The sequence below is a fragment of the Rhodnius prolixus genome, unplaced genomic scaffold (genome assembly GCF_049639745.1).
Source record: "Rhodnius prolixus isolate KJV_2025 unplaced genomic scaffold, Rpr scaffold_9, whole genome shotgun sequence".
NCBI lineage: Eukaryota > Metazoa > Arthropoda > Insecta > Hemiptera > Reduviidae > Rhodnius > Rhodnius prolixus.
In genome coordinates, this window is record NW_027411604.1 from 19,671,964 (window position 1) to 19,691,080 (window position 19,117).

The 19,117-nt window shown below is 34.9% G+C and overlaps 1 protein-coding gene across 2 annotated transcripts in view; it reads left to right on the forward strand.

Annotated features, from left to right (window-relative positions):
- The window catches only part of LOC141454409 (uncharacterized), a 91,210-nt gene that overhangs the window by 1,238 nt on the left and 70,855 nt on the right, over positions 1–19,117 (forward strand). The gene's annotated exons all lie outside the window — the stretch shown is intronic.

Below are 19,117 nucleotides of genomic sequence, written 5' to 3' on the forward strand. Positions count from 1 at the left end.
AAGGTGCGCCCTCGCTAATAGACTTTAATCATCTTATAAAGGTGTATGAGATAGCAAATATAAAGTATAAGAAATTGATATAAGAATTGCTTTATCTTTTGTGAATGAGTACCGCGTTTGTAGTTGACTTAACACAAAAATACAAGAACTAATTTTGCTGTATTCTTTGACCCAATTTAAAAAAAAAAATGTTGCATTTTTGGGCGCCGTTTTTATTACTGTGAATTCTGGGTTGACCTCTTTATCACCAGAAACAAAACCAACAATCAAGGCAAAGGATGCAAGTCAGTTGTCAGGTACAAAACAAAACAAGATATGTTCATTGTCCCTGAACAATTCTCGCGGTTGTTACTTAAATATTTTTCAGAATTTTATTTTAAAATATGAGCCGTTTATTTTGAAAGTGGGGCAAGTCCATTTTTTGTTAATTCGAGAAATTTAAGGTTTTGCATTTCAAAAAATTTAAAAATATTGGTAAATATTAATAGACATATTTTTTGTATTTTGTGGTGTTAGATAAAGTAAGTTTATAATCCAATAGTGTTTATAGTGCTGGCTAAGAAAAATAAAGGTTTTATTATAACTAAATGGACTTGCCTCACTTTCAAAATTAATGAATTATTGTAATCGTTGATTTAAATGGATAATATTTCAGTCGGATCAGTCTTTTTTTTAACTATAAAAACAAAATACTAATCAATAGTTCAACTATTCTTCTTCTTTTTTTTAATCATTTTGGTCCGTATTGCCTTCGTATTCAGATTCTGATTCCAAGATTCTTCTTTTATTACCGATTGCCATGAGTCTTATTTCTACAAACATAATAAAATTACTTGCAAATGAGGATTTTAATTGAAATGGCGTTATTACCCAGAAAAGTATTTTTGTTTTATATTTGTTACCTACCAAATTCACTTTCAGATGCATCAGAGTTATGATTACCGTTGTAATCGGTTTCAGCCATTTTTTCTTTTTATAAAATAAACCAAAATCCGTTATTAATTTTCAAATATTGAAACTTTTTTCATACACCGAGCACAAAACAACACAACTTACTTGATAGCCGATAATATAAGTCGAATGTTATACAATTTACAGTTTTTCAGAGCCAATAGTACTAAGATTTCCCTGTGTTGGTGTTATTATCGAAAAACAAAATTAAGGTGCACTTATTATCATTAAATAATAATAAATTTTATGAAGTATTGTACAATCACCGATTACCAATATCAAAGATAGATAGATAAGACATGATGTTAAACCATCACATTTGCTTCACCATACAGTAACCGGAGTTAAATTTTGCTGTACGGTTAAATAATTTCAACCTAAGATGGACGTGCACCATTTTCAAATTAAACATATTTACAATATTGTTAAGAGCTAAAACTCCATCTCCCAAATATTAGGATTCTGAATTTTTTTACTCTAAATTGTTTATCTTCATTTTTTTTCAAAAATAGACTTGCCCCACTTTACTCAACTTGTGAAGCATGTACGGTGGCTTCAAAGGTGCCTCCTCAGATACAGAGAGCAGTTGATAACCTCCTGGCTAACCTGGCTTGCGAGTCTGAGGAGGCACCTTTCAAGACCCATTTCATGCTGCAAAAGCTGCACAAGTGCATTATTTGATAAATTAAGGCATAAGTTTGATCCTTTACATGAAAGATATTGATCACTTAAATATGTGGCACGGGGTTTCCAATATTTTTGGTAATTAAACGCAACTCTCCCAAAATTACCAAATAATTATTAAACCTTCTTGTTTGTAACAGATGTAAAATTAATATTTAGCCATCTTGTGTAGGCTTGAGTATGAGTACATCTAAAGCTCTTAAACCTTTGATTTTTCTTAGAAAAATCACTCGAAAAACGTCTTATTTCCCGATATTAAGAAAAATACTAGCTTTACGGCCTTGGCAATATTTTCAGTAGAAAGGGGATGAAAAAATACATAAAAATGACCTATCGCGTGCTCTTCTTTCTCTTTGATAACAAGTTAAAAAAATTGAAATATGATTAAAAATACCAGATTTTGAAATGGCTTTAATTTTGAAGATATCGAATTGCGGTTTCCGGTTTCTTTCATTACTTTTTATACTCTTTAAAACAGTGTATATGAAAATGGGGGTCAACTGCAAACCCTCACTTTTGGTCGCGCGTCAGCCGCGTATGCGGGCAGGAATCTAAAATCAAGTCACATATTCTGAAACTAGAGGTGACAAGCAACAAATTTTTCCTCTACCATTTTTTGCTCAGATTAACCGTTTAAGCATGAAATGCATTTGAGCCGTCTTAAAATGAACACCCTGTATATGTTAGAATTAAGGAAAATCGTAAGAACCATTAACAAAAGAAAAGAAAATCTTAAAATGAAAAATCCATTCAGTTAAGATCACTTTCACTTCTCAAATTTGTTCTAACTCGGTAGCAAATATTTGAAATTTACATTTAATTACTGCTTTCCCAGAAAGACCTAGCGAGCACCGCTCGTTGGTCCGACGTTTTCATCTCGGAAAAGGTACTAAATGTCAATCAATTTAAATAGATTACAAAAAATATTATTCATCTTATTGCTAATCTCAGCTGTATTTGTTATTTAAGCATTGTTAAACTGAAATTGAAAGTAATGTAAATCTGTAAACGATTTATTTATTTTTTCTCAGAACGTAATAAAGAGGGAAATAATTGAGTTGACTATTTTGCAAACTACAGCGTTATTATTGTAATTAATATGTTACTAAGAATAACAAGGCCTTCTTAATAATTTCTTTGTTCTTGTTTTTCTTTCTTAGAAGTTAGAATTCTCTCAATATTTTTGACAAATTAATTTTGTTATAATGGGGGCTATAATCTCTGCATGCTGGAGTATAATATATTTTTTTTTATAATGTATACAAATAAAATAATGCCTATTTTTTTTTGAGGCAGACTTTACATTCATCTATTAAATTATGTTTTTTTGAACAGAATTTGCTATAAATTTATTGTTATTAACCATCCACATAAAAGTAAAAATATGAATCGAACTCAAAACCATAATACATCTCCAGCTTTGTGGTTCTCGCCTCTATCTAACACGATAATTTTGGCACCTCTATCTTCTTTATATTTTATAAAATAACAATTTTAAGGCACCATCTTGTCGTCTACCCCGGTATACTAGGGTTAATCAAAATAAATCACTAAATTTCTTGATGACTATCTAGGCTATACTTTAAAAAGTCCTAAATTGCGCCTAGTAGTGTAATTAATATGACGAGGCCCACAAAACAATTTATTATTATTTTTAATCATCTTTTTTCGAAAATTATTTAATTAAAAGCACAAAATTTATTAGAATTACAGTCAGTCTTATTCAATTATTGAAGTTAATAATTTAATACAAATAATAATAAATTCAATTGACAATTAGTCTGCTTCGTAGAAAAAAATTAAGCGTATTGAATATTCTCCTAACACATTTTATTATTCTACTAAACTGTTTATAGAGAAAGTTTGCCCATAGATAAGGCTACAGTTAGTTTTGTTAGCATTTTGATAAAATCTACGTTTATTCAAGGCGTGAATGCCTAGTTTATTTATGAAATAGTCCCAGAAATTGGTATATTAAGACAATTAATTATTTTACAAGTAGAAGGCATCATTTGATGTGGTTGTAAGCAAATAAAGAAACCGCTAAAATAACCAGAGCATGTTACAAATTAATTGTAGCTTTTAAAACAAATTTCTGTTTAAATCTATCCTGGTACAGAAAATGACCTTTGAAAAAGCGATTTCTCAATCTCAAATAATAGTCTTTAATCTATATTACAAATAAAATAAAAATGCTACAGTACTACCAACTTTAGCGTAAACTTTCTAACATAATCTAAAGCTTGATGCCTAAAACTGTTTGAGCCACTATTTTTAGTGGGACTGTACTAGTTAACAGATTTCTTGTCTTCGGGAAGATTGACCCTGCTAGCAGTGCGGCATACTTTCTCCTTCAAATAAACAAAACTTATATCTAGTCAGCATTGTTTTTATCTTTAAAAACAATCGGCAGAGAATATTATTAGGTTCTTTTAAGATTTGGAAGTCTCTCCTTTACAAAGATTAATTTACTTAAAATTAATAAAACGCTTTTAAATGTAAAGAATAAAATTTGGTAAAGAAAACTTCGGCACTTGTCTTAGTTTCTAGTTTTAATGATCTTTCTGTACAGTACAATCGAAATTTATCTCAAAATGCTTGAAAACTTCGTGTAAAAGTCATTAATTTCGAAACAATGAAAAGCATTAAACAAATAAAAGTTTTTATCTTTATATTGAAATATTTAAATTGCGAAATAAGCTATAAACGCCTCTTAATTGTTCAACAATTAAACGCTGATTTATGGCCTATATTTTATGTAATCAACATTGAATTTCTAAAAATAACAGTAGAGTCAAGAATAATTCATTCAGTTCACACATTCTATTATCAGCTTAATATAAGCTCTCCTTGAATATATACTACATAACTGAGGCTCTGTCGTGCTTGTAAAGCTGAACAAAAGCAGTTACTTGAGACTCAGTTGACGGAGTGGGGGTAAACCTGTTCAAGAGCGTTTATAACCTCCTTTAGTTTTGTACTAAAGATTATCTTAACAATTCTCGGTTTTTAAATAATATTTACGAGGGTCGTTTGAAAAGTCCGTGCAAAGTCAGAGAGATAGCACCACTGGCGCGTATCGATATGTTTAGTTAGTAGCATCTCTTGGAAGAACACACACCAAGTTTCAGCCAGATTGGTCTATTTCTTTGTGTTTGGCATTCGTTTGAATCGAGGAAGTCGAGTGATTTTCAAAAAATGGACGAAAAAGAATTTCGTGTGTTGATTAAACACTACTTTATGAAAGGCAAAACGCCTCAGGAGACTAAAGAGAAGCTTGATAAACATTATGGTGACTCTGCACCTTCGATTAGAACAGTTTATAAGTGGTTTCAAAATTTTCGGAGTGGCCATATGGGCACAAGTGACGCTGAACGTTCTGGACGCCCTGTTGAGGTTACTACTCCAGAAATCATTGATAAAATCCATGATATGGTGATGGATGACAGAAGAGTGAAGGTGCGTGAGATTGCTAGTGCTGTGGACATCTCGAATGAACGGGTACATAATATTTTGCATCAACATTTGGACATGACAAAGCTATCCGCAAGATGGGTGCCGCGATTGCTCACGCTCGACCAAAAACGAAATCGTGTAAGAACGGTTTGCAGCTGTTCCAGAAGAATCCGCAGGACTTTAGGCGTCGTTTCGTCACTGTGGATGAAACATGGATACATCACTACACTCCTGAGACCAAAGAACAATCTAAACAATGTGTTACCAAGGGGGAATCTGCGCCAAAAAAGGCGAAGACCGTTCCTTCGGCCGGAAAGATTATGGCGACTGTCTTTTGGGATTCGCAAGGAATAATCCTCATCGACTATCTGGAAAAGGGTAAAACTATTACAGGTGCATATTATTCATCGTTATTGGACTATTATTCGGAAGGGATCAACAAACTAGAGCAGCGTGGGACGAAGTGTATAAGCCTAAAAGGAGACTATGTTGAAAAATAAAAAAGGTTTACCCCAAAATATTAAGTAGTTTTTATTTTTGCACGGACTTTTCAAACGACCCTCGTAGAACAGTATATACTAGAGTGAGGCACCGAATGAAAGGGTAAACAAATTGCCTCCAAGTTAAGAAATATTGACTATTATGATTTCCATGACATCAGCAATTAAAAGCTTTGCACCCGATGTAAATCCTTGAAGAAATAAACTATTAAAAATAATAATGAAAGAACAAAGAAGTGCAGTAACAATCTGACGTAAAGCGCTCGAAGTGACCTAACAATATTGCATTATTTTAACTTGAAAAGCGCTGACATTCTACAGATGCAACAGTTTTGTTTAATGCCCTACCAACTAGCGTAAAACATGGATTATAAAACAAAGTTTATCGACTCTAAACTTGAAGTGGCTTCTACGAAGAGTAAATCTAATGGCTGCAAGTCAGCGGTGTGCTCGAATCTGAGACCTTTACAACCCACAGACCTGCACAGCAGCGATATTGTCCCCTAACTCTATTGTTGTAATATTCACTAGCACAGTGAACCATTCAGCTGTTGGCGTATGCAGACGATATAGATCTGATTGGTCGTTCGAGAGGTGCGGTCGAAAATGCGTTCATCGATTTGGAGAGAGCTGCAACAGAAATAGGTCTTGAAGTGAATCAAGCAAAAACAAAGGGATATACTGTGCAATTCGGAAATTACACCTTCGAGTGGGTGAATAATATTATTTATCTAGGCACGCAGGTGAGCTCCGACAACAACGTGCACAGTGAAATTAATGGAAGAATACTGCTGGCTAACAGGTCATACTTCGGCTTGCAAGATCATTTTAAAAGTCAGTTACTCTCCAGGTCGACTAAGATAAGGCTTTATAAGACCCTTATCCGACCCGTCTTAACGTACGCCTCAGAGTGCTGGGTCACACCACCTGACCTGGGTTAATGACGAGCTTGTTCTCCTTACGTTCTAAAGAAAAATTCTTCAAAGGATCTGTGGAGCCATTTTGGATGGCAAAACATGGAGATGGAGAAATAACGCAGAACTAAGGAGTTTGTACAGGGACGTCGACTTGGTGAGTGTGGTGAAGCTTGGGACGCCTTCGTTGGGCAGGACAGGTAGGCAGAATGAATCCCGAGGAAATACCACACAAGATAATAAAAGAAAATATATATGGCACGCGACGAATGGGCAGAACGAAGTTGCGATGGAATGATAGTATTTCGAAGGATACAAGAACTCTCCTTGGTGTCTGAAACTGGATGGTGGCGGGCATTGGACCGGGACAACTGGCAAACTTTGATAGAGGAGGCCAAGATTCGCGCAAGCGAGTTGTAGCACCAGTTAAGAAGACTAGCAGAGTAAGTCATATTTATAATAAATTTTGCGTTTTTCACACAATATTTAACGTCTTTAACTTAAAACACGTGAATGGTGAGGTTACTTTTGATTTAAAATACTTTTTCTTTTTTTTTACTGATTTGAATGCAATAGTTCTGCATTGGAATACTGATTTCATAGTATCTTGGCCCAGTATCGTGCATTAAACAAAAAAAATCTTCGATATAGAATTTTTAGAGATAAGAGCTGAAGTCATTTATATTGTATGGTACTTCCATGAGAAAACGACCAATACTTTCTCTTATATGTGTAAGAAAAAATTATAAATGAATTGCCAAGGTTTCAGTTTGATCACTGGTTTTTTTACCAACCTATTGACCAATGAATTGTTGCAACCTTTAAAGTCATGAATGACTATAAGAGGCAGTTTCCATAACTTTTGGTAAAGTCTTTTATTATAGGTAGGGCATAGCCTAATTTATTAAAAACTTAAATGTGTAAAATTAAACTGCAGTTTGATATTGTTCTGTTTTTTTTAAAACATCTTTATGGACCAATGAAATCCACTTTTGTAGGGAAACAATTCTTTTGCGGGATAGGCGTTAGTTTTCTTTAGAAAGAGTTCAGGTAGACGGAGAAAATGGTCTCTGGTGGTCCAAGCTCTAGACTGACTTTCCTGGTTTATAAAGAAGGCGAAGATCTGTTTTGGGTAATTACAAGTTGTGGCTATTAAATAACGAGACTGATGCTGCTACAGAAGAATGCATACGCCAAATCCTAACGACTGACCGCTGTGCAGCGTAAATCCTTCTCTTTCGAATTGCAGCGTCTCACGTGTTTGTAGAGAAATCTGTCACACCGGAACCGTCGTTTGTATAAGAGGTGTTAGTTTCGTTTTGCCGAAAACATGATACTCCACATGTAGTAGAGCAACGAATTGTCGTGAAATTTCACAAGATACTTGGTAAAATCGCTACTGAAACTTATCTTTTTTTAAAAGAAGTTTATGGTGATGAATGTTTATCACTTGCGCAAGTTTTTGAGTGGTACAAGCGTTTCCAAGATAGCTAAGAAGACGTCGGAGACGACCGCCTGGGTCGCCCTTCCACGTCCAAAACGGATGAAAATATCGATTATAATTAATCAACATTACTACCGTGAGGTGCTTGCTCAACTCCGTGAAAGAGTAAGTAAAAAAACGACCAGATCTGTGGAAGGACAAGTCATGGGTTCTCCATCAAGACAGCGCACCGACTCACACTGGATTGTCTGTCAAGACGTTTCTAGCCAAGTACAACATCCCAGTTTTAGGCCATCCGCCTTATTCTGCCTGACCTGGCCCCATGTCACTTTTATCTGTTCCCCTAAAGTCAAATCTGCATTAAAAGGAACACGATTTCAGTCTGTTGAAGCTGTGAAAGAAAAAGCGGCACGCGTCATGCAGGAGCTGACAGAGAAAGACTTCCAGCACTGTTTCGAACAATGGTAAATTCGCATGGAGCGTTGTAGTGATAGGGGAGGGGTGTATATTCAAGGTGATAATAACTAAATACGATATGTATAAATTTAAAATAAAATGTTTTACAGCAATAATCTCGTTATTTAATAGCCACATCTCGTACAACTGGAATAATTTAAAAGTGGAAACAAGATTTGCTAGCTGATAGATTTACTCACGGGCTCCTGAAGAAGTTGGACCTTAAACGTAATGGTATCTGAAGATTCCATGGAGTTGCAGGAAATATACCTCCTGATTGAAGTTTTTAGTATCCTGATACTCCCCCCCACAAAACCCTCTCAGATTTTAAAATTACTCTGTATGTACAAAACAAAACCAAATGTTTGTTGGTACGACTGGAGAGCTAGTAATAATAGTGACTTCCAAGGGTTCTTGGGGAAAGTTAACTAATTACACAACAGTTTATGAACACTGCGTTAATTTGATTAACTATTTCCAAGAGCACGTACTGCCGTTATCGAGAAATACAATGGTTGTTATCCAACAGCCAGGAGAGAAGCATGGAACACAAAACATGCATGGTAGAGTACTTGGAAAACACAGATGTCCTACATAACAGCCCGGAATAACGACTGTAATATTTTCACGTTTAATTGAGCATGTCGCCAGTAATGTTTATATTTCAAACATAAATATATATGTATAACAGGAAATACTCAAAGGTCATCTAGTTTCATTGTTTTTATTATTAATAATAACCTCTCGCACTCAGTATTCTACCAACGCATATTTCTACAAAAACAAAATTGTCGTATATGACGAATGTAGAGTAAATGCCAAATTGATTGTTGTTAATTCACAGAGTTAGAAACAGCTAAGTCTAGATAAATGGTTCCTAATTATTTAGATGAAAAAATTTCTTATTTCCTTTGTTTAAGGAAGTAACACTGAAAAACATGTTGCCTACCCTGAAATCATTATTTATTTCTGCAGAGATTTGTTAGCTGTGGCGTTTGCAATGTTTTTATTACTTTTGTCGTGTACGCTGATGGCGATGAATAAATTTAAAACTAAAGTTTAACAGCAAACGTATGTATGTAATCTTTGTAGAATTATACAATATTAAGTTTTCAGACAATTTCTAGTTTGTATATTTGTGAGTGAGTGTAAAAAGAAGTATGTGCGTAAATAAAATATTCGATATCTTTATATATCTCCAAGGCTGTGACAAAAATTTCAGGAAGACAAAAGTGTGACTTTTTAGCAATATTTTGTTTTAATTTCGTTAGTCTTTCGTATCCTCATTTTTTTAACTAAGGTTTTATTCAAACTTAATATACTGATTTATTTATTTTTTTAAATTTCTTTAATTAATAAATCTCATGGAACTGCGAACTTTTTCAGTTACTTTTTGCTTATAATTATACAGCAGCATTTATTGCAGCTGTTTGTCGCTAATAGTTATTTGTTTAGCTGTAAAATTGAAGACGTACTTGAATCCAACTGACTGGGACATGTCAGTTCCACCAATCAAATACTTACTGGTTTCTCGTATACTGTAGGAATGTAGCTAGAATAATCATCTTACTAAGCAATTTCTTGAACTGTATTATCAAAATAAGCCTTTGCTTATAGTTGATCAGAAACCTGTTTTGGGTAAATAAGAAGATCATTATAGAACTGCGCAAAAATAAATTACTTTGATAAACAGAGCCTTATTTATTGAACGAGAAAATCTATCCAAGGCTCTGAGTCAGGGGTCCCCAAACTTTAAACACAGGGGGCCAGTTCACTGTTCCTCAGACCGTTGGAGGGCCGGACTATAAAACAAACTATTTTAAAGTAAAAAAAAAACAAAACGGAAACAAATAGAATATTTAAAATAAAGAACAAGTAAATTTAAATCACCAAACTGCCCAGTATTTCTGTGGGAACTATGGACCTGCTTTTGGCTAATGAGATGGTCAATGTCCGGTTTAGTTATAGTGCTTTGCCTTTCTTCCTACTTCTGCTGTTATTTTACACTGTTTTCGGAGCCGTGACGCGTGCATTCCGCGTCATCGGAAGTAGTACTGTACACCGCCACATATAGTGTGCTCCTCTTACTGACCACCAATGAAAGAGATGCCCCTTCCGGAAGTGCGGCGGGGGCCGGATAAATGTCCTCGGGGGGACCGCATGTGGCCCACGGGCCCTAGTTTGGGGACCCCTGCTCTAAGTGCTTGCCACTTTTAAAGATGCCGTCGGAGACATATTTACTTATTTAACTAAGCACCTGTTCAGGATTGGCATCTATACAAAATGATTCCTCAAACCTTAGGCTCGTCGGATCAGAGGAATTTATAAGTTTCTAAGTTGTTGTCGTGTGGTCTTCTGCAGATAGATACATACGACACCATTTTGTCGAGAAATACTAAGCTATATTGTTCTGCATGAGAACAAATGACAGTTAGCTTCATTTTGTGCGAATAATGTTCAAAAAAAACGTAGTAATTTACGAGGTGTGGCTGTTAAATAACGAGACTGATGCTGCTACAGAAGAACTATGCATGCGCCAAATCCTAACGACCGACAGCTGTGCAGCGTAAAGCCTTCTCCTTCGATTGCAGCGTCTCACGTGTTTGTAGAGAAATCTGTCTGACCGGAACCGTCGTTTGTATAAGAGGTGTTAGTTTCGTTTTGCCGAAAACATGATACTACACATATAGTAGAGCAACGAATTGTCGTGAAATTTCACATGAAACTGGGTAAAACCGCTAATGAAACTTGATCTTCTATTAAAAGAAGTTTATGGCGATGAATGTTAATCACGTACGCAAGTTTTTGAGTGGTTCAAGCGTTTCCAAGATGGCCGAGAAGACGTCGGAGATGATGATCGCCCGGGTCGCCCTTCCACGTCCAAAACGGATAAAAATATCGATTATAATTAATCAACAATACTACCGTGAAGTGCTTGCTCAAATCCGGGAAAGAGTAAGGAAAAAACGACCTGATTTGTGAAAGAACAAGTCATGGGTTCTCCATCAAGACAACGCGCCGGCTCACACTGCATTGTCTGTCAAGACGTTTCTAGCCAAGTACAACATCCCAGTTTTAGGCCATCCGCCTTATTCTGCCTGACCTGGCCCCATGTGACTTTTATCTGTTCCCCCAAAGTCAAATATGCATTAAAAGGAACACGATTTCAGTCCGTTGAAGCTGTGAAAGAAAAAGCGGCATGCGTCATGCAGGAGCTCACAGAAAAAGACCTCCAGCACTGTTTCGAACAATGGTAAATTCGTATTAACTCTTGCCTTGTAACTTTTATGTTGAAATGATTACTTTTTTTTGAGCGTAATCTACAGCCAATCAGGTGAAATTAATTTTTTTTAAAAAAATCTTTCATATAAAATTGACGATCAATGAATGTTATATAACAGTTTCAGTCAAAATTAATACCAAATTTTGCTTGAAAAAAATTAGTAAACAAAACCGAAAAACATAAAAAGTCGAAAGTTGAAGAATATAATTCACTAGTGGTTTTGAAAAACCGGTAAAATTGGCTTTGAACATAAATTTTTGTTTAGTAAGCTTATGCTCTCGAAAACATAACTTGCCATAAAATATACTGTTAAAGGTGACGGAATTTTACTACCAGCTCCAAGATAAATTCATTTTAAGTCCCAAACAGAGAACCGGAAACCATATAAAAGAGCTGGAAATTGATTTATTAAAGTTTGATTTTGAAATTGATCTGAAAAATAAAGGGCAAAATAGCCTGTTCACCCTTAACATTTTTGTTTGCTTCTTGAAAATTAAATCACAAAATAGAACTCTTCCTTAACTAAGTCAATTTGGCTTTGAACACTGTTTAGAAAACATTAGGCTGGTTGTATTATGCAAATTTAATCATTTAAGTATGAGAACGTTGTGAAACAAGCGCATCTAATATAACTGTTGCCAAATTTCCTGGGATAATGTACGCAAATGTATTTATAGTTAATTTCGTGCCAACTTCGCGTAAAAACATGTAATAAAAATAAAATTAAAAGATGTAACGCTTTTATCGTGGATTATAAAATTAATAAGCCTCTCTATCAATCCAATGCAAAAGTATTGCGGTATTTTTTGCGTAACACCATAAAAATCTCGATTTAATATATATGTTCAAAGTCAATTAAAATCGAGTTCATTATGAAGGTTTTTGGTAAAAAATTGCTACTAGAGTTTCATTTAGAATTATATCTTTAGTTGTTTCAGCAAAAGAAGCATGCTTCGTTAAATAGCTAAATCATGCTCAACATTAAAAAAAAAAGCACGAAGTTTGAACAGGATCTTGTCACAATTTTGCAACTCCCAGTCCACTCATTGTCCAATGCCCAGTGTCCTATTTTTGCTAGTGACGCACCACCAATCATAAAAAAAATGTTTCTGAAGGTTATATTGCGGTAGTGAACATTTTGACTAATCATATCTGTTAAACCACAACAAAATTTACTGTAACTATACTGGAATCGATGACCTTAGTTTATCTTCAGCATGAGTACATTGATTTAGAATTGCAAATTATTCTTTATCTTCCATTCTTGCCCATCTTATATCACCAATGGATTACCATTTGTATTTATTTTTAGATAACCATAAACGAAAAAAAATGTTGATAATAATACACAATTAAACTAATTCAAAATTCAAATTAAAACATTGAAAAATAGAATCAATTGAGCCTTGGAGGAGTAGAAAATTAATTATATTCCTCTCACTAAGAGAATAATCCTTCCAACGATTCAAACTTCATTCTAAACGGAGAAGTAGAAAATTAATTATATTCCTCTCACTAAGAGAATAATCCTTCCACCAATTCAAACTTCATTCTAAACGGAGAAGTAGAAAATTAATTATATTCCTCTCACTAAGAGAATAATCCTTCCACCGATTCAAACTTCATTCTAAACGGAGAAGTAGAAAATTAATTATATTCCTCTCACTAAGAGAATAATCCTTCCACCGATTCAAACTTCATTCTAAACGGAGAAGTAGAAAATTAATTATATTCCACTCACTAAGAGAATAATCCTTCCACCGATTCAAACTTCATTCTAAACGGAGAAGTAGAAAATTAATTATATTCCTCTCACTAAGAGAATAATCCTTCCACCAATTCAAACTTCATTCTAAACGGAGAAGTAGAAAATTAATTATATTCCTCTCACTAAGAGAATAATCCTTCCACCGATTCAAACTTCATTCTAAACGGAGAAGTAGAAAATTAATTATATTCCTCTCACTAAGAGAATAATCCTTCCACCGATTCAAACTTCATTCTAAACGGAGAAGTAGAAAATTAATTATATTCCACTCACTAAGAGAATAATCCTTCCACCGATTCAAACTTCATTCTAAACTTCTCGACGAACGATCAAAACTTTCACGAACTATCTACTTAATGATATTCAAACTGATTGGACACAAGACATGGACCTGTTGAGCTCAGCCAAAGCTACAATATCTACAAGATCCAACCTTCCAATTAGCGTTAATACTCCTTAAATCATTTCTAAAACTATCTTAGACCGAAATCTCCTTGTTCCCTATGTCCGAGAAGATGTAAAAATCTTGTTATGCCAAGTTTCACGCTGCAGTATCTTTATGTTACATCCTAATCTTCTAGTCACCTAGTATTGTCAGGGAGTCCACCGATGATGGATTGAAACACCGCTGGCTTCTTGATCTTCTTAATGAACTAATTGCCGACGAACATTGGGTGTTGTACTCTTTTTTAGGGGAGTTTCATTATCTCCTCGCAGTACATATTTATTTTATACGAGGTGTGGCTATTAAATAACGAGACTATTGCTGTAAAACATTTTATTTTAAATTTATACATATTTAGTTATTATCACCTTCAATATACACCCCTCCCCTATCCCTACAACGCTCCATGCGAATTTACCATTGTTCGAAACAGTGCTAGAAGTCTTTTTCTGTCAGCTCCTGCATGACGCGTGCTGCTTTTTCTTTCACAGCTTCAACGGACTGAAATCGTGTTCCTTTTAATGCAGATTTGACTTTGGGGGAACAGACAAAAGTCACATGGGGTCAGGTCAGGCGAATAAGGCGGATGGCCTAAAACTTGGATGTTGTACTGGGTTGCTAGAAACGTCTTGACAGACAATACAGTGTGAGCCGGCGCGTTTGACTTGATGGAGAACCCATGACTTGTTCTTCCACAAATCGGGTCGTTTATCCTTACTCTTTCACGGAGTTGAGCAAGCACCTCACGGTAGTAATGTTGATTAATTATAATCGATATTTTCATCCGTTTTGGACGTGAAAGGGCGACCCGGGCAGTCATCATCTCCGACGTCTTTTCTGCCATCTTGGAAACGCTTGTACCATTCAAAAACTCGCGCAAGTGATAAACATTCATCACCATAAACTTCTTTTAATAAAAGATAAGTTTCAGTAGCAGTTTTACCCAGTTTCATGTGAAATTTCACGACAATTCGTTGCTCTACTACATGTGTTGTATCATATTTTCGGCAAAACGAAACTAAAACACCTCTTACACAAACGACGGTTCCGGTCAGACAGATTTCTCTACAAACACGTGAGACGCTGCAATCGAAAGAGAAGGCTTTACGCTGCACAGCTGTCGGTCGTTAAGATTTGGCGCATGCATAGTTCTTCTGTAGCAGCATCAGTCTCGTTATTTAATAGCCACACCTTATGTATCATGGATCATCTTTACTTGTTTGCTGAAGTTTACTGCTGTTTAGGAAATAAAGTTTAAAAAAAAAATAGAAGGAGACAAACATGGAATTTACTGAAATTGGAAGGATGCTCACTCATTTGTAAAGGGCACCACATGTTAGTGTTGAATGTTTTAATCAAAAAAGTTTTTAAAAACCAAAAACAACTTTTTAACTCCACATTTTTCTAATATTTATCAGAGAAATACTTCATTTTGTTAAACAAAATTCACATATTTTCGCGTTCTAGCAAATAGAACTTGCAAATTACACAAGAATGTTTTTCTAAACGTGTTATTTAAGAAACTTTAAAGTGTTGAACGCTTTAAAAAGTTAATGAAGGAATTGTCACGTAAGTAGCTGCTACTAAGAAGATTTAGTGGGCAGAGTTGCGTGATTAATTCAATAGAGATTCTGTGAATTCAAGAATATTCATCACGTCTACATTTCTTTCAGTTTTATTAAAATAAATATAAAAAGTCTTACTCATCAGCAATTTTTGTTGATAAACTAAAAATTAGTTTTCTTAAATTGTTGGGAATATATTCTCATCATTACAATACTTTAAGACTGATTGCTTGATGAGTTTTTTTTTGTAGTAATATTAGTCGTTTGTATCTTTGTGAATTTGTATTAACAAACAAGTTTGTACTTGAAGACATGAATTAAATTATGCGTAAGCTACCTGTACAATACAGTTAGCAAGCAGATGAAAATTAATTCAGATAAAACAAAATACACACCTTGATAAGATTAGATTAGACTAGGGCGGCCTCAAGGCCTACGCCACTGCGACCCCTTTGGGTCTATTGTGGCTCCCCTAACTTTAAAGCTCACCCTCCAAACCTGTCCTTTTAATTAGACTCTTAATGCTGAAGAGTGACTCTTGGGTAAAGCTCACAGGCCTTGGTTTTTCCTCCCCGAGAATTAACATCCTTAGCCACACGAGCCCCTCACACTGACACAGCACGTGTAGTGCCGTTTTCTCTTCTTCCTGCACAGAACCTACAGAGGCTATCATCTGCCAGGCCCATGCGATGCATGTGTTTTCTGAGTCTGCAGTGGCCCAGTTAATAGGCCTACAATCATCCTGATAGCCCCACGGCCTTGACGGACTAATTCTGCAGTCAGCCTCGGCGAATAGCCCTTTAATAAACTCCTTCGCCTGTCTCTGCCCAGTGGTGGCAAGCCACCACTCCTGAGACCTACTCTGCACCCATAAGTTAATGGTCGCAGTCTTAACACACTTACACCTTGATAAAGGTCCGTCGAAGTTGATGTTTGAGAAATAGCACATCTATCCAGAAAGCAGACAATTCATGAATTTTACTGTAGAGTTCTCGAAAGAAATCAATTTTAGACAATGGAGCTCGAGTTGGCAATGCCAAATTATAAGTATGTGGAATCCAGTTTCTTGAGATAGCAATATCCTCAAGGGAACGCTAATTTTACTATTCAATGATACAAATTGTAATCTTTGTAACCAGAAGGAAGTTTGATGTGTACCAATACTCATAGGACCTCAATATTAATTTCAAGTGAAACCTTAACATAGACTTCACGATTACAAGATTTCTTCTAAAGAGGTTAGGTAGAAGTAAAAATTTACAGGTGTTTTTGAAACGTTTTTGCGAACAGAACGTATACTTAACACTGCATTGCCAATCCGAAATCAATTTGACTCCAAAAAAAAAAATAGGAATGGTCTCTGTTTCCCCACATCTCATAGCTATCCCGAAATGCTCTTAGATATGCTATCCCCACTCTTTCACAATTCGATAGTCACCAGCTGAAGACCATGGAATTCTTCTTTTTGCAGATTAGTTTACTTGAATCATAAGAGTCATTTTGACTCCAGATTGGCGTTACATGTAACTATATCGGAGTCATTTCTACTCCTGATTGGTAATATAAGTAGATTTTCTGTTATTAACTTGACTCCAGATTGCCTAAATGCTTATTTAATAAAATCAACATAATTTTCACAGAAAGTATCAAGGCACAAAAAAAAAGCCTCTTTCTAGAATTGATTTTCTGTCCGAATTGCAGCAAAAACTTGCAGCGAATTGGGTAATTTCCTGATCCGTGTCAACAGCGCACAGTAATTGAAAAAATAGTGAATGTAATTAAAAAAATGAAAAAGTCCCTGAACAGAAGGCAGCCAATCAGGGTTCTAGAAAATACTGAAATTACTGCGATCCTAAGTTGAAGTTAATTCCTTCTGCGTGAAATGTTAAAGCCGATTTGTGGACAAAATTTGTTTTTTCGTTCTTAATTCCTATTCTTTCTCATCCTTTATTGCAAATTTTATTATTAAAATTGAAATCAATGTAAAAAAAAAAGATATAAATAAACTATGGAGTCAATATGACTTCACATTTGCAATAACTGACTAAATTCGAGCATTGGCAATGCAGTGTTAATCAGAGTTGGGCAAAAATTTTTAGTCACGACTAACAATTTTAATCATGACTAAAATTGCGATTAAACAATTAGTCACGACTAATTAGTCATGACTAATTCAATTATGGTCACATTTAATCATGATTAAATTAGTCATAAGCGTGACTAAATAAAATAATCATTATTAACATTAGTCGTGATTGAAGTTTTACCAAATTCTGCTCTCAATTTCGTAGAGCGCTGTAAAAAAAACAATCACAAAATTCTGATCGATATTTTTGTATTAAAATAAATTTTTGATCGAGTTTTGTTCAGTGAATAGGTGGATTCTCTGATTAGTTGCGTCGTAATTAAAACTATGCTTAGTTTCTATGAGCTGTACAAAAAAAATGCTGACCAACAGAAACTATGGCCAGCTCTGCGTAGATTATTAGAAAACTAAACTATGTTTATTTTTATTATTATTATTGCTTTTATTTTTTTTATTTAAGGTACGTCTGAGGACATTGACGCCCGTAGCTTTTTCTTTCAATGCACCACTGGCCTCCAGACTGTGTTCTCTCGTTATAGACAACACTGTCCATCTACGGCAAGAAATTTAAGTAGCTTACAGGAAAAAACAATCTAACGCCCAGCAGGTGGATTTAAACCCTTGATCTCCACGTTTATAATCCAGAATACGCTAACCACAAAGCTAATCCCGTCTCGTTGTTTCTTTATTTAGAGTAAATGTACTGAACTCACAAAAAATGGAATCTCACAATGCTACTATTTAATTTCTCTCGGAATCAATAGGGGAAGCCATGGAAAAATTATGGGAATCTTTTCTTACGAATACTTTTTTTTGACCCTAGCAGCCACAGTTAAGGGCAAAATTTAGTTTACCAAATGGTGAATTGGTCTGTTTTAAAATAAGGAGGGTACCACTCATCTAGAGATTCATTTTAATAATTTCTAATTAACACAAATTCAATCAAAATAAGTGATGTTTATGATTAAAGACCGCCCAGAGATCGTTAGTTCTTTAAAACAATAAATTATTACTGACCGTTATTCAATGTTGGCCGGTAGTACGCATTCATCCAATTACAATATGTCGGCCTGATGTCGTCAGCTGTAATAACCATACTGGCACAACATAAAGTGCATTCCCCTCTCGGCGTTTGTTGTGTAAAGTTGTAGTATTGTCGTGTCTTTCAAGTCAAACTTATTTAGGTTGGTTAGTAGTAAAAGATTCATATTTCTTGTCTAAATATGTTTTCAGATAAACATTTTTTTCTTCCCAAAATGTTGACATGTACAAAAAATTTAATACGCATTTATTTAATTATTTAGTTGTTTTTTTGTTATAAAAACGGAAATAAATAATTAAAGAACTGTTGTGTTTACAAAGTTCGACCTTTGTAATTTTAGGTTAAGTCAATAGGTTAGGCGAGCGTTATTCATTTTTGTTTAGTTGTCATTTAAGCGTGGGCATTCGCGCCAATGTTTCCGTTTATGAGTTTGGGGCGTTACTCATTTTGAAAGAGGGCTCTCTCTCATTTAAATCCTCTCTTTAAATGACCTAGAACAGAAACCATGTTGTTTGCTCACATA